The following is a 15859-nucleotide window of genomic DNA, read 5'->3' as shown; positions in this document are numbered from 1 at the left end:
AGACTTTATTATGCAGAAGTGCATTGCAAAAAGCCTCGACAAACTTTTTAATTATGCTCATCGTCAGAGACTAAGAATAACATATCAACCTTTAGACTGTGAGCTTGTTTTATCATTTATAATATCATTATAATATGATATAACGTTATATTTTCATGTTGCACAATATTTTTTAATTGATAAAATGGTAGTTTTTAATGGAGACAGTGGTGTAGTGGGTTGTGGTTTTGACCCCCGCTCACTTCACTGCCTGCTGTTCAAACGCCATTTTCATCTGCTCCTCTGCTCGCGGCGCTTGCACCGTCACCATGGCAATCCTCTCACACTCTCTCTCGCGCGTCCCTCGCGAAGCACCGCCTACTCGTTTCTGTTCTGTTTTCTGGTTGGTCCTCGCCCAACAGCTTTACAATCCTATTGGCTGTTATCGCTGTCTGTCAGAGTGTGGGGCCGGCGAGCGGCGGCAGACACAGATTGCGGGGCGGGTAGTTCAGATTTGTGAGAACTGATTGAAAAATAAAGACTGGAGTGAAATGAAATTTTCTTGTTGGAATGAAATGTCGACTGGAAGGAAGTTAGACACCCCGAGAAATGATGGAGAAGGAAGTTGGACGATATAAGGAGGCAGTTTAAATTTAGCCTTGGTTCAATGATGCACTGGGTAACAGGTAGATTAGCTAAGTGTGTAGCTAGCAAGTGTGTGTGTTTGTTTAGGATTTTAGCCAGCGTCCTGGCTAACTAACAAAATATAAGATATTTTAAACAGCTTCACTACTTAAATACAGTGTCTTTTTTACTTAAAACACAGTCCCCCGCTGTTGTTAAAACGGTTTATTATTATTATTATTATTATTATTATTATTATTATAATCATTATTGTTATCAACAGGATGGTGCACACATCAAACCTTGCAGATAACAATGATTCTGTGCCTGAGTGACCTAAAACATCTGTTTTTCACTCGTGTAACTAACTGGTAAATATTTTTCCACTTCATAGAATCCAGATGTTGTATTTAAGTTGAATGAAAAACAGGCTGCCCATTTCTACCATCAACTCAAATCACGGTAGGTTAAACTTCTTGCCATGATTTGAAATTGTGATACTGCACACACAATTTATTCTTAAATATTTCTTTGGCATCTTTATATGAGCCCCAGCATTTAACATGAGTATATTTATTAATTAATTTGTCAATTGTTATACTGACAACAGTGTACTCATGGAACATGATGACTTCCTTGATATTTGGGAATAAGGAGCTGAAAAGAAGAAAACACTCAAAGTTGTGCTGTTGTGCAAAATGCTTTCAGCTTTATTTAAAGCAACTTAATTATTAGATTTTTTTCACCAGCACTGTGCCACCTTTAATTCGAATTCAACCTTGCAATCCGAATGTTATTCCATCAAGTCTGATACTAAAGCATCAAGACTAAAGTTTTTTCTCTATTGATGTTAATAAGAGAGAGAAAAAAAGCTGCCGACTGTAACGTGTTAGATTTTCTGACCAAAAAACTTTCCTGTGTCACAACTTTATTTCTTGTTGTAAAACGCTGACACCAGAACGTCCTTTCCTGAATGTTAATCATCTCCTCACAGAATATTGCCTTTCTAGTCCATGTATTAGCTGTTACATTTTACAGTAACTTAATACAATGAGTGCATTAAAATAAACATGTGATATGACGACTGTACATGCCATGCTGTTATACACAATTAATCAGCACCTCCTGATCAATCAGATTTGATAATTAAAGTTTTGTATTATATTTTTATTAATATATACACACATATATACATCTATATGTGAGGGAGGCGAGATTGAGATGGTTTGAACATGAGCGGAGGAGGGACATGGTGTATATCTGTAGGAAAATGTTGAGGATGAAGCCAACAAGGAGGAGGTTTATGAATGTGATGAAGGAAGACATGCAGGAAGTTGGTTTGAAAGAGGCAGATGTAGAGGACCAGGGGGGTGGTGGGGGGATTATGGAGACGGATGATTTGCTGTGGCGAACCCTAACCGGAGAAGCCAAAAGAAGAAGAAGAAGATATTATGTAAAAAACATTCCCAAACACTGAATATCCCTTAAATCTCTATTAAATCTATTTAATGGCACAGCTGTGACTCTTAAAAGAAAACAAACTATTCATTACATACAGTATAAATTAAATAGTTTACATTAGTTCGACCACATTTGGGTAATACAGAGGTGTATGAAGGAAGGAAGGAAGGCTCTTCTGAAGCTGGCTTACAAGAAAGCCTGCAAAGAGTTTGCTGATGACAACCTGAATTACTGAATGAATCCCTGAATTACTGGAACCATGTCATGTGGTCTGATGAGATAAACTTGTTTGGCTTATACGGTGTCCAGCATGTGTGGCGACGCTCTGGTGAAGAGTACCAAGAAAATTGTGTCTTGCCTACAGTCAAGCATGGTGGTGGTGGTAGCATCATGGTCTGGGGCTGCATGAGTGCTGCTGGTACTGAGGAGCTGCGGTTCATTGTGGGAAACATGGATTCCGACATGTACTGTGAGATTTTGAAGCAGAAAATGATGCCCTTTCTTCAGAAACTGTGACGAACAGCAGTTTTCCAACATAATAACGACCCTAAACACACCGGCAAGCTGAGGAAGCTGAAGGTGAAGCCGATGGAGTGGCCAAGTTTGTCTCCAGACCTGAACCCTGTTGAGCACCTGTGGGGTATCCTCAAGCGGAAGGTGGAGAAGTGCCATGTGTCTAACATCCAGCAGCTCCGTGATGTCATTATGGAGGAGTGGAAGAGGATTCTAACAACAACCTGTGCAGCTCTGGTGAATTCCATGCCCAGGAGAATTATTGCAGTGCTACATAACAATGGTGCTCTCTTGAAATATTGACACAGTTTTGACATGTTCACTTAGGGTGTACTTACTTTTGTGAAATACTATATATGTATGTATGTATATATGTATGAGGTAATATGAAAAATGCCAGTCCTTAATTTGTTTAATGTCATTTAGCATATCCGCATCTATTATTACGCTTTTTGTTTGTGCACCAGATTCTGTCTGATTTGCTTTGTTGTAGAATTATATAGTCATATTTTCTTTCTTTTTAGGAAAACATCACTCACTCCCCTGATAAATGACTGCTGCTGTGAAAGATGTAGTCAGCGGTTGTGACATTACGAGTGCAGGTAATTGTGAATTACAACATTAAAAACAAAGACTTCATGCAATTGTTTTGAAATCATCTGTCTATCCTGAAGGGACAGTTTTTCAGTTTCTGGACTAAGAAACAGACGACTAGTGCAGGGTATGTTTAGTTATTTCATGATTTCATGGTTTCTTTAGGATTTCATGATTAAGAATTTTTTTGAATGATTAGATATTCATATGGGAATGATAAGCGGTCGATGAAGATGCATTTACTTCCTGACAAGTTTGCTGCACTTCAGTTGCTTCTTTGGCAACTCCAATGAGATTTTTCGAGTACATTAAACATTATTTATTATAAATTTATTATACATTAAATAGTAGCTAATAATATAGTTCTTACAGCACCACAAACAAACTCTTAGGTATATACAAAATAATCAAATTGTTATTAAGAATGCGGACAGAAAGAAACAGTGATAGCGAGGAGTCATAAAGGAGATGCAGTCTTGAAGAAAACTTGCTTTCTTTGATTACTTATAAAAAAAAAAACCTGTATCTGAATGAGTGATTAGTCAAAGGGAATAGTGGGGATCAGCAGTTGGTTACAAGTACAACACAGTCAGGCTTTAAACACTGATGGTGAATTGAGTAATCCTGCTTTCTGTTTCCGTGTCTGTAGCTGTTTTCTGTAGCTGTGTAGTGAGCTGAAGAGCCATGCTAAGCGAACGACATCATTAATCGTAACAAATGAGCGAAATTGGAGACATTTTACATTACAAATATTTGAATATGTTCGTCACTGGTCTTGACTCTTAAAGTCACTTTCTTGCAACTTACGACTATTCGACTTTACGAACACAATCGCTAGCCGCGGCGTACGACAGTGCGTACCAGCTTCTACAGTACTGTACATATAGCCTACTCTACTTACGACCAGTGTTACAACCGATTTGTCGGTCCCAATCGTGGTCGTAAGTTGACGACTACCTGTACTTCAATTTCCAGAAAATTCTCACATTCTTTGTAATAATCATTGTTTGTTTTTTAAAACTTTTGATAGATTTTTTATAATTTGAATTAGAATTACTTGTGCCATGTAGCAACACTCCAAAGTGGGTCATTTGTCCACAGAGAAGGGGTTCGGGGTGCTTTTATTTTTAGTCATCAGGTTCTGTAGCCCAAACCTCAGGAGTCACAGACATGAAAGTTAATCATTATGTAATACATGGGAACTCTTGCAACACGCCAGCATCCAACTGGTTTGCTATCATAGGATCTATTTAGAAAAGCCTGGCAGCAACCTGGAATTTTCCAGTAACCAGGTGAAATATCATAGCAACCACCTGGAATCTTATAGCACAGCAGTGAATTGTAGCACTTAGCAACACCCTAGAATCCAACTGGAACTGGCCTGGTTAGCCCAGAAAACAGCCTTTAAACCACCTACCAGCACCATAGCAACCACCTAGAATATTACAATACCCATCTATGGAAGTCTGTCTCCTCTGCTGACCACGAAAAAACTCACCAAACATGAAACAGGACCTAATATGCCAGGTGGAATCTCTTGCATTATTCAGCAATCAGCATTGAGAGCTGATAGCTCCAAATCCGATACCAGGGTTCAGCCACACCTTTTTAAAAGAGAATCAGGAAACAGATCTCTGGTCCTCTCTAGGACTCAAAAATCGGCAAAATGACTTTAGATTACTGCAGCAGTCTTGTTGGAGTTTTGTCTTAATCCCGTTCTCCATTTATTGTCATTTAATTCCTGTGTAAAAGTGTGTGTGAAAATGGCTGGTGGCTGGTCGGTGCTGCACACCACCTCCTTCATATTTGTGGCCAGATTCAGGGGGGTTTATATTAAATGCCATTATAGTACGTGCACATTGTTCCTTCCAGTTCAAAAAAGATTGGATCTGACAAGGACAGGGGATGAAAGCTTGTTTTTTTTTTTTTCTACGACTTTATAACTTCATTAATGCCCACACATGGTGCTAAAAGCCATTGCACCATACTGAAAGCATGACAGGTTGATCAATGTTGTTAACTGAATTAGTGTCTTTACATCAAAAAGCTTTTTGGGTTACGTTACTTTCCCCTGACTGTGCCCATTAAGTGGCCCTTTATTGAATATCTGTACATTACTGGGCGATGTTCCCTTTTAGCCAGCATTCATCAGTAAGAGTGGAGTGAAATATGCGTTCTAAGACAGGGGAGGAATTTTCGAACCTGCACCCCGTCTCTGCCTATGTAAATGCATTACTAACACATTCTTCTCCTTCTCGTCGTTTAAAGATGTGCTATTTTTCATATCCTTCCCCCGCGCTGATGAATGATGAAAGTTGGGCGGAGCGAGAGAGCTTGCGCCTCGGTTTCAGGCCCGGTTTACTAAGAAGACAGAATCTGATGTGCACCTTCCAGCTCCTGGTTTGATGAAAGCAGATAAAAGTTTTAGTGGTTTAAAAAAAAAAAAAAAGGCGGGGGGCTCATCTGTCGTGCCTTGTAGCTACTAATAATAAATGTCCTTTTTTCTGTCTTAAGGATTGCTGCATGCAGGCAGAGTTTCAGATTGTAACTTCGTTTTGCCTGAGCATTAGAATATCCTTTTTGATCGACAGCACATTTGGCACCCGAGTCAAATCAAATATTCATATGCATGTACTGCAGTTCACAAGTGTATGTATGGACAGTCGTGTGCATCAGGATGTCTCGGATCACACATGGATCAGCTAGTACATCATTTATTGTAGCCCTTTATTGCCCCTACATAATATTACAATGCCAAGATTTCCAAAAACAATTATAAATAGTAATAATTAGAAGATGATTAAAGACATTAGGCTCAGCTACGGGAAGCCACAGAAGCCACTTGTATTTGTATTTTACATTTACTACACATTACTATTGCATAGCATTGCGCACGCTAATGAGTCTGCCCAGTAAAAAACATTTTCCCATCACGCCTCGTGCTCATGTGTTTGATGCACTGGGGTCCGATAGTTCACAGACATCACCGTGAGTCACGTGGCCATTAAAGGTTTTCAGTTCAAAGATGGCTACATACCTGTTGGAAAGTTTTGTTTGGAGGTGAAGGTTTGGGAAATATAAAAAAACAACAAACAAACCAATAGCCAAGCCATGCAATTTGTACATTTTATATCATTATCTATCATGCCAGTGATGTAATTTCTCCTAAACCGAATTTCACTGGTGTCTGCGGCTGTCCATATTTTTCTGATGTCCCCTGAAATCCTGACCTGCCCTTCTCTTGCCCCTCTGTGACATCTGTGTCCTGCCACAGACATATGCTGTCGCTCACACTTAATGGCGTTCTGCTGTTTACAAGTGGCCGCTTCCTTGCCATTAAAGTTGTGTAGACACAGGCTCATTGCGCCCCCCCCTTCCTCAGTGGATCTAGGTCTGAGTGGTCTATCGCTTTATAGGCTATATTCTCTTACACTCTTACACACTCAGAAAGGTTTATATAGACTCCACTGATAAATAGAGGGTCTCCCTGATGCATTGTGGTAATAGTTTTGGGATACGTGATGGAGTGCAGGGCAGCACTCCCAACAAGCACTGGCTTTAAAGGCATACTTCTGTAAAAAAAAAAAAAAAATCAAATAAATAACAATTATTTACACACTTTTTCACTTACGCCAAAAAGAGTCCAGACATGTTTGGTGTCTTGTTTTGGCACTGGAGTTTCGAGGTTAAGGAACACTATGGACAAATGTTCCAAAATCTAGAGCAAAGCCTTCAGAGAAAAGTGGAGCGTATTTTAAAAGCATAAGGGAGAATAAATCTCAATTTGCAGACTTTCGGTTTTCTAGATATTGTGGCTAAAAATGAAAGTAATATAAGTAAACAAAATGAGTAAATCTGCACATATACCACCACACTGCTGAATTTCTGTTCTTCTGCATAATAATTCATTTCAATGTAATTGTATTTGTATAGCGCCATTACCCATGGACTTTGTCCCAAAACAGATGTACAGAGGTGAATAGGTTATAAAACTAATTTCTGTGATATAAGTGCCTATAAGTTTATCTTTAATGAGCAAGGCAGTGGCGATTATGCCAAGGAAAACTACCTGATCTGGTATGAGAAAGAAACCTTAAGAGAACCCATTCTCATCTGGGTGGCATCGAACGTCCGTCTTTAAATACAGAACTGTTTGTGAATATTGCCGTCCAAAGCCATTGCAATAGACTGTTTATATTTATTACAGTCCAAATACAGTACAATACGCTAATTGTTCATATGGGATGTTTTTATAGGGAAATTAATACACTTTTATTAAAGCAGTTACTAGTGCTACACCAGCTCAGCTTTTTTTTTTTTTTTTTTTTCACTTTTTTTTGTAAATCTTTACCTTATTAACTGAAACATGTCATTCTTCTGTTTAATAAGTAAAACAATTCAGTTGTTGGTAAATTGCTGTGTTGTAAGACACAAAATAATACACTTTATGGTGGTAAAAACAGTACCTTTCTTTCAGCCCATGTAAATGCCCATGTTATAACGTTTTCTCCATATTTGCTAACTCTAGATAATGCTGGAAATTTTATACTAACAAAAAGAATGCTCCTTATATGAAATAATTAAAAACAAATTCCTGCTCTATTTAAGAATTCGTTCTTTGTCAGACTTTGTCGACTCACAGCCTTCGGGGCTCGTCTTCACATTCGAGTGTGTGTTTGTGTATCAGGGGAGCTGAGGGGGTATTAGAAGAGAAAGAAGATGATGAGATGTCTGTCTGTGGTCTGTTTGGCGTTGCGGGCTGCACGAGTCCTGTGATACTTGATCTGATGTTAATGCGCTGCTGTGCGCAAACGAGAACGTGAGCTCGAGAGGGAGTGAGAGCCGGAGAGGGGGAGATGGGCAGATAATCCCGTCTGCCTGATGAGATTGAAGCCTCGGGATTGATTGATCGCCTAATCATAGGAGGAAATGGGCCTGAAAATGAACGGGACTTTGCCCTTGGTGCACCGCAGAGCCCAGGCAGCAGGACCACGGCATTGTTAGAGCTGCAGCTAGACACGGCCCTTAATGTGCACGGGACCTGATTTCATTTGTGCCTTATATACAGTTATACGATCCGCACTAAATGATCAAATAAAAAAAAAGGAAGAAGGGGAGATTGGTGCGAGGTGTAAATCAAGCTTTATTGCTGGAATATTACTTTTTTATACTGTCTGAAATTGACGCTTTGAGAAAGGTGAAAGGGAAAAAAAAATCCAATATGAATTAGAATGGGTGGATGCCTGGAGCAGGGGGTGGGGGGTGATGGGGGGAATACAGGTGATACTGGGTTTTTATACATGTCTCTGTTGGAGCTGTTGCATTTTTTGTTGTTAGAATGAAGTTTGCTCCATCAGTCGTTTGTCTTGCTGATTCGTTTTTTTAAGGTAGAGTTTATAAAGTGGGTGAAAAACAAACCTAAACATGTGTGTCTCTGTATCAATGATTTGTTGAGCTGTTTATCTCTGTGAATTCTTTTATTTAAAGTATGTGCCTTTTGCGAGGAATTTATTCAACATCCTAATGATGGACTGAGAAGCTTCAAATCAGCGAGTGTGGATTTAAAGGTTAAATGAGTACTGCAGCATTCGTAACTCAATCTGTAAAACCACTGCAATAAGCAGAAAGATTGTCCCATTGCTTTAACCAGGTCTTATTCACTATTAGGGCTGCTGCTATCGGTGATTTTAGTAATCGAGTATTCTAACAATTATAAAAGAAGTACTTTTTATTTATTAAATAGCAATACTGAAAAAGAGAGAAAATAAGATGGGTCTCTTAAAAAGAACAAGTATTTTTTTTTTTTTTTTTTTTTAAGAAAAATTTAAATTTTTATTGCTGAAAATTAAACCCATTTAGTGCATTTAATAGGCATATTACATCAAAATACAAATACGTTTAAAAAGTCCTTCCGCAGTGGCAGCATAGAGTAAGTTATGGGAAACTATTTTAATAAATTATGTATTTGTTTAATGCAACAAATCAAATGCATAATTATTCTCACTCATGTATTTATTTGTTAAATCTCGTACAGTATCGCAATGTGGTTCTCTTGATACCTGTCCAGAGCACTCCAGAGTTTAGCGGGTCGTGCGTCAGTAATAATGGTCCGTGGGAACACAGTGCTCTGTGTTTATTTAAATGGACTAAACGAAGCACCGAGGCAAATTATTCAGATCTCAAGTCAAGTCATTAATTAATTAATTATTTGATTAATAATTCATTAATAATCATTCATTCACTAATTAAAGAATGAATAACATGTTACCACATCACACATTTTAATGATTTAGTGTTATCTTACTTTCTTTTGGTCTGTTGCCTTTCTCTCTCTCTCTCTCTCTCTCTCTCTCTCTCTCTCTCTTTCTCTTTCTCTCTCTCTCTTTCTCTTTCTCACTTCCTCTCTCTCTCTCTCTCTCTCTCTCTCTCTCTCTCTTTCTCACTTACTCACTCTCTCTCTCTCTCTCTTTCTCTCTCTCTTTCTCTTTCTCACTTACTCACTCTCTCTCTCTCTCTCTCTCTCTCTCTCTCTCTCTCTCTCTCTCTCTCTCTCTCTCTCTCTCCCGCTCTCTTTCTCTCTCTCTCTCTGTAGTTTCTCAGTAAAGCACAGCACTGTAAGTTCCAAAATGCTGACTACTAAGTTTCTGTCCACAAAAGTGTCTCTTAACAAGAAATGTTTGTCCCAGTGTGTAAGCTGTTATTATTGAAATATTGACTTTGTCATTATAAACCTATCGCTCCTGTTACAGCTGAAGCTACTGTCCGACCAATCAAACCAAGCAGTTCTGAGAGTTCAAACACATTGTGGGATAAACAGCTTTAGTGCTTTTTGGATGCTACACTTGAGTGAAAACGCACTGCTTAAAGCTGATCTCTCAAAATAATAAATACACTTGTTTTGCAGAATTGCATTTGATAGGTGTCACACACAGCAGAGATTTGGAGTTTAATCAGATAAGTTGCATGGTAATGCACAGTCAGGTGATCAGCGGAGATGCATTAGACTACTGTGGTAAAAAAAAAACAATCTTACAGTAAAAAAGTACAGTACAGTTTGAAGAGGCATCAATTGAAATATGTTTTGTTGAAAACAATAACACTGACCAAGTTAGAAGAAGAATCAACTGACCTTAGAGTGTCAGAATTATTGTTAATAGTAGTGGTTTTATCATAGATCAATGGTAGATTACAGTTAGGCTATTTTAGGTTGGGGATTTATTCCATTGTTGATCATTCCTAGCTGTTGTTATTGATAAAAACTAATCCCAGAACGTGAGAATTCATTTCATGTAGACGAGATTAACCTTATTAGCTGATGCTGTGATAGAAGCGATTTAGATTTACTCGCTGTTTACCTGTCTGTCTCCTCCTAGAGGAAGGTGTGTGAGCTGCAGTGTGTGTGTGTGTGTGTGTGTGTGTGTGTGTGTGTGTGTGTGTGTGTGTGTGTGTGTGTGTGTGGGTGTGTGTGCATTTAAGGCAGCTCTGTGAGGCTGCTGAAAGTGCCGGAGCCAACTGATCAATGGCATTTATCACCGAGTCAATACTCCAGTCTATATCACTCTCTGTTTACTCCTACTCCGCTAGTGGCATGTTAAACTGAGCGTGCTCTAAACTGCCACCCCGGGGCCTCTCTAAAAGCCACCCTCGCCACCACCATTGATTGACATGTCGATTAGCAGAGGAAACTGTTGACAGTGCAGCGCCGTGTGATGATTATGGGCAGCTTGACAAAAGGGCTTTTTTAATGTATACGTTCTGTGCTAGAGTGCATGATCAGGCTTTTAGTTTTTTATTTGTTAAATCAGATTATGACTGGCAGATGTAGCAAATGATTACTTATTGGGTTACACAAACACTACCTGATAATCATATAAGCATTAGAGCTGGACATTATGACAAAATAATTGGGACCGCATATAATTATAATTTTTTTCTGATTAACTGAAGAATAATAAATGAACGATAAACTCTGACTTTTCCAGCCATACAGTATGTGCTTTCTCACCAAACTATTACCATAAAGGCAAGTGTATAGGATGTATTTGGATATGGTTGCATAGAATTTTCTGTTTGCTTTGATTAGGAAACCAAAACCTGTTTCAGCATGACGGTGCACCTGAGCTCAAAGCCAGTTACATGAAGATATGGTTCAAATGGGTTGGAGTGGAATATCTCGAGTGGCCTGCTAGACCAAAACACTTTTGAGATGAATTGGAACACTGACTGCAGCCGAGGCTTCCTCAACTTGGGTATATCAGTACCTGCTTTTACTAACACCCTTGTGACTCAGTAAACACAAACGTTTACAACCACACTTCAAAATCTAGTGGAAGATCTTCCCAGAACAATGGCGGTTCATATAACATCAAATGGAAACTGAATGTGGAAAGGGAAGTTCAGAAAGCATTTAGAATCTTAAGGTCAGGTTTCCATACACTTTAGCCTATGTAGTGTATATAGACCAGGGCTGCCCTATATGTCGATCGCGATCTTGCGGTCGATCGTAAAGGTACTGTGGGTAGATCGCATGACATTAAAAAGATTAATATTTATTTATGCATTTTTATAGTAGGTAGATAATTTTGACTTCGTTATTTTATAAGCAGCTCGCATGCTGAAAAAGTGTGTGCACCCCTGATATAGAACTTGATGAAATGTTTTTTTTCCCCCTGCAAGTAAAAGAAAAGTGTTTTATTTTTTTTTTATTTTTTTTTTTTTTAGCAAAACATGTTTAGGAGAAGGTCTAGTATGAGGTGATCTCTTAGCCAACGTAGTGAAAACTTTTCTGATTTTTATTATTAACCTAAGTTGCATTTCTCGATTTACCTTTCTTAATTGCATTTGCCGTTAGTCTGGAAATAATCGAAGGCTAATCTCAAATATGCTCTCAGAGCCTCATCATAAGTGGCTTTAACACACAACATTTAATCATTGTCAGCTATTCAACAGAGAGAAAAAATCCCCAGAATTTAGTCATTTCCAGACTGTAGTTCATTATGAGCATGGTTGTAAGGTAATTGCCAATGTTCTTTTTGTAATGATGTACTGTACTTCTGATACTGCAAAAATTCTAATTTCACACTCTTGGTATGCAGACCTTTGGCTCCTTTCAGTATAATGAGAGTGGCAATTTAGTTATCAAAACACTGTGTTTGGAGAGACTAGTATCCACGAGAATTTGGCGTGAAGTCTCCATTATAAAGTAAGCTGACAGCCATTGAGAAATGGTAAATTGCGAACTTAGACTCTTTGACGGGGAAAAAAATAAAAATCCTTAAATGACTGTTTTTGTTCTGGATTGTTAAAACAAGGCCAGAGTTCATGAATCTCTTTCTTTTGTCTCTCACTCAGTCGCTCGCTCAGTCGCTTTCCCTCCCTCCTCACTCCACATCTCCTTGCTTTGTTCCCTCTCTTTTCTGCCGCTGACTCTAAAGACCTTGCAGTGATTTAATCTCCACGCGAATTGAATAAGCTTGACCTTATACAGACAACACTAATTACAAAACCAGATCAGTCCTCTTAATACAGGCCTGCACTTTTGCCATGCAGACACATATTTTTGCATATTTGGCACTTTTGAAGCACTGCAGAACCAATTCCATGATGGAGGACTTGGCTAATGTCGAGCTCATCCTATTTGCTTGTTGGGTCAAATATTGCATGGCTTTATTTTTTAATGTTTTAATTGGCGCTAGACTGTCTTTAGCGTTATGGAACATGCTTTGTCAACATCCCACAGCAGCCGTGCATTTAGGATTGTGCATGTGTGTGAGATAAATCCTGAACAATCAGCTCGCTAGTTAAGTACCTGCATACATTTTAGCACATAATGTATTTTTTTTTTTACATTTCTATACTGCTTTTTGCATTTCTATACCGCTTCAGCTTTTTGTATCTGAAACTGTAATTATTTGTCTCAGTCACCCCTGATGTCACCAGTGGTGCTATTTGGTGTTAATCTTTTCAAGCATATGTACTTTATTAGAATACAGTGCAACCTCGATACTCGCGGGGGTCACGTTCTATGACCCCTCGTGAGTAACCAAACATTTGTGACGTTTTGACTCTCCCTTTGATGGTTCCTTTTTAAAGGGGAATTGTTTTATTTACTATATATATATACTATAAATGTTTTATTTACTACTTTAAATGAATAATACAATAATAAAAAAGTTTGTCCAACATTTTTATGTCATTTATTAGTACAAACTCCGTTTTGAAATGTTACCCGAGGCTTTTCGTGAACTATCAGATTTTTCACGAGTTACTGTTAGTCCGATTCCAAAGGAAAAGTCGAGGTCACGAGTGTCAAGGTCGCAAATATGGAGGTTCCACTGTATATACCTTTTACTACACTAGATTAAATAAAAATACAAAAATGAAGTGAAGACGAATTGTCTGAGAAAAAAATTAGATCCTGTCGCAAGATCATAAGTGTAACCTCAGTTCTGGTGAGATTTTGTGTGTCTGTAACAATAGAAAAAACTCTGCTTAAGAAGGTATGATGTGCTGGAGAAAGGGATATGAGGTTGCATCCGTAGATCAAATATAAATCTCCTAGATCGAAACTTTTTCTTTTGTACTTTTGCTCAACTACAAATGTGAAACGAGACCTTTACTGCTACTGTTGTAATAAAGAAGCAGGGATTTTTTTCCTTTACACAAGTACAGGAATGAAATGCAGTACTTTGTCTACCACTTGATATAATGCAGATTTAATTTTTGCTTGTTGAAAACTTGTGTTTGATTTTTTAAACTTTACCTTGTTGGTTAGTTTTATGGCCAGGTTTTTTTTTTTTTTTTGGTTTGCTTTTTAAAATTATTTTAAAGAAAGCTGCTTCATAATTCAAGTATGAAAATTGAAATATGAAATTTTATCTGTACCTACGGAAGGTTTTCCACTTTGTAGCGTTCGGCATCGAAATTGCAACGAGTTTCTAACAATAACAATTTGAATTTAAACACAATCTTTTTTAAATTCATGTCTAATTCACTTCTGACCTGAATTGTAGGTACTTAAATCAACTTCCATCAGTTTTTACTTATGATGTTGCAATAAAATGCTTTAAATTAATGCATTTTAAATCATTTTTAACTTTAAAACTTTTACACTATATGGGCTAAAGTTTGTGGACACCTTACTATAAGATGTATGTGCATTTTGAAAATCTCATTCCACATTTAATCCCCACTTGCTGTTTTAATAACTAGGGTTTCCCCAACCAAGGAGTCATAATAGCATTACCACAGGACCATGAGATTATGTTGGTAATGTCAGAGTCATGCTGGTTGAAATTTTGATGATATAAAATAAACGGACAAAAGTACTGGGACTAAGCTGTTATATCAAATCTTATATAAAAATCCTCAATGATATTTAGATATTTTAATTTTTCTATATGAGAAAAGTTTCTTTTTCAGGGAGTTTTCAGTATTAGTGCTTTGTAAGAATCAGAGATAAAAACTAAGATGGACAAGTTTATGTTTTTTTGCTGTTTCTCAGTAATATTGTCTTCAGAAGACTGGTCAGGCACCTGCTGCTGTAACAAGAGAACAGGAACTTGTTTTGTGATGTTCTGCAGCATTAAATGTAACAGTAAACAGAGAAACAATGAGACCCTGACAGGAGGAGGAACTAAAAGAACGGGCTCATGTTTACTTGCTTATAGTGCGGCTTTTTTCCGAAATAGAAATAACGACATTTAAGCTGTAAAAGCAGGAGTCACCAGCCATCTTACAGCAGCTTTCTAACTTAAACCAGCCTTTTTAAACTGAAACACAAATCTGGTTCCTGTTTTATGCATCATTTACTACCTGTAAACAATTTGTGCGAAGGCGTTTATAGATGATTTATAAGACCCCCCACCACAGCCCCATGTATTCCTGACTCGAACCAAAGACTCACTAATGGAGGAGTGGCATAAACTGTGGCAGTGGTTTTGGGAATGGGGAACATAAAAAACATGACTCTTTCAAGCAAATCCAGCTGCAGTGTAGAACGCACGTGTGTCGTTTCTGCAGCTCTGGTTCAGGCTGTGTATCAGATAAAGCATCTCCTTTTTGTTGGCCCACAGCTTTAGAACCTGTGGAGACCCCTTCACTTAGATTGACTTTAATCTTCGAGCCTTTTTCCTTGTCACCTGAAAGTGTGTGCTGCCTGACATGATAATGATGTGAACCTGTCGAGGGTATTAGAGTTAAGCTGACTGATTAGACTCCACATTGATTAGCCTATCAGTCATTGCTGGCCACACCGGGGAAGCTGCATACCACACAACATAAATATTTCTGATACACTGCTTGCAAGAGGGGCACTGGACTGGATCACAATATGTTGGATTTATCCATTATTTTAGCAGTGTATTAAATGCAGAAGAATTTCAAATACACACTTAAACATCCTGATTAACATAAGAAAGTTTTTACACCTACAAATAATTGGCATTCATTTCTATCCATTATTGTCATTTCTATAGTAAGACCATATATTAGCTGGAATTTACGATAGGAGGTTGACATCCAATCACTAACTGCAAATAAATGTCCCAATTAGCATTGTAAAGGTTTTGTACAGACACAAGAAGAATTCTCCATTTTTTCTCTCAGGTTGCGTGTTTTTTTTGTTTGTTTGTTTTTTTCACACATTAAGAGATGTTAAATCGGGAATAATTTTATGGCTGCTAAATTG

At 38.0% G+C, this 15859-nt stretch overlaps 1 protein-coding gene across 10 annotated transcripts in view; it reads left to right on the top strand.

Annotated features, from left to right (window-relative positions):
- Positions 1 to 454: 454 nt before the first annotated feature.
- LOC124390753 (plectin) overlaps positions 455 to 15859 on the top strand; it is a 169949-nt gene continuing 154544 nt past the window's right edge. For 8 of the 10 annotated variants that reach the window (XM_046856732.1, XM_046856735.1, XM_046856743.1 and 5 more), the window contains exons 1-3: positions 455 to 665; positions 998 to 1065; positions 3102 to 3179. The gene's annotated coding sequence lies outside the window, so the exon portion shown is untranslated. The remainder of the gene's footprint in view (positions 666 to 997; positions 1066 to 3101; positions 3180 to 15859) is intronic. The other 2 variants (XM_046856736.1, XM_046856738.1) reach the window with 2 other exon arrangements.

The sequence above is a fragment of the Silurus meridionalis genome, chromosome 9 (genome assembly GCF_014805685.1).
Source record: "Silurus meridionalis isolate SWU-2019-XX chromosome 9, ASM1480568v1, whole genome shotgun sequence".
Taxonomy (NCBI): Eukaryota; Metazoa; Chordata; class Actinopteri; order Siluriformes; family Siluridae; genus Silurus; species Silurus meridionalis.
This window is presented reverse-complemented; position numbering and strand designations above follow the sequence as displayed.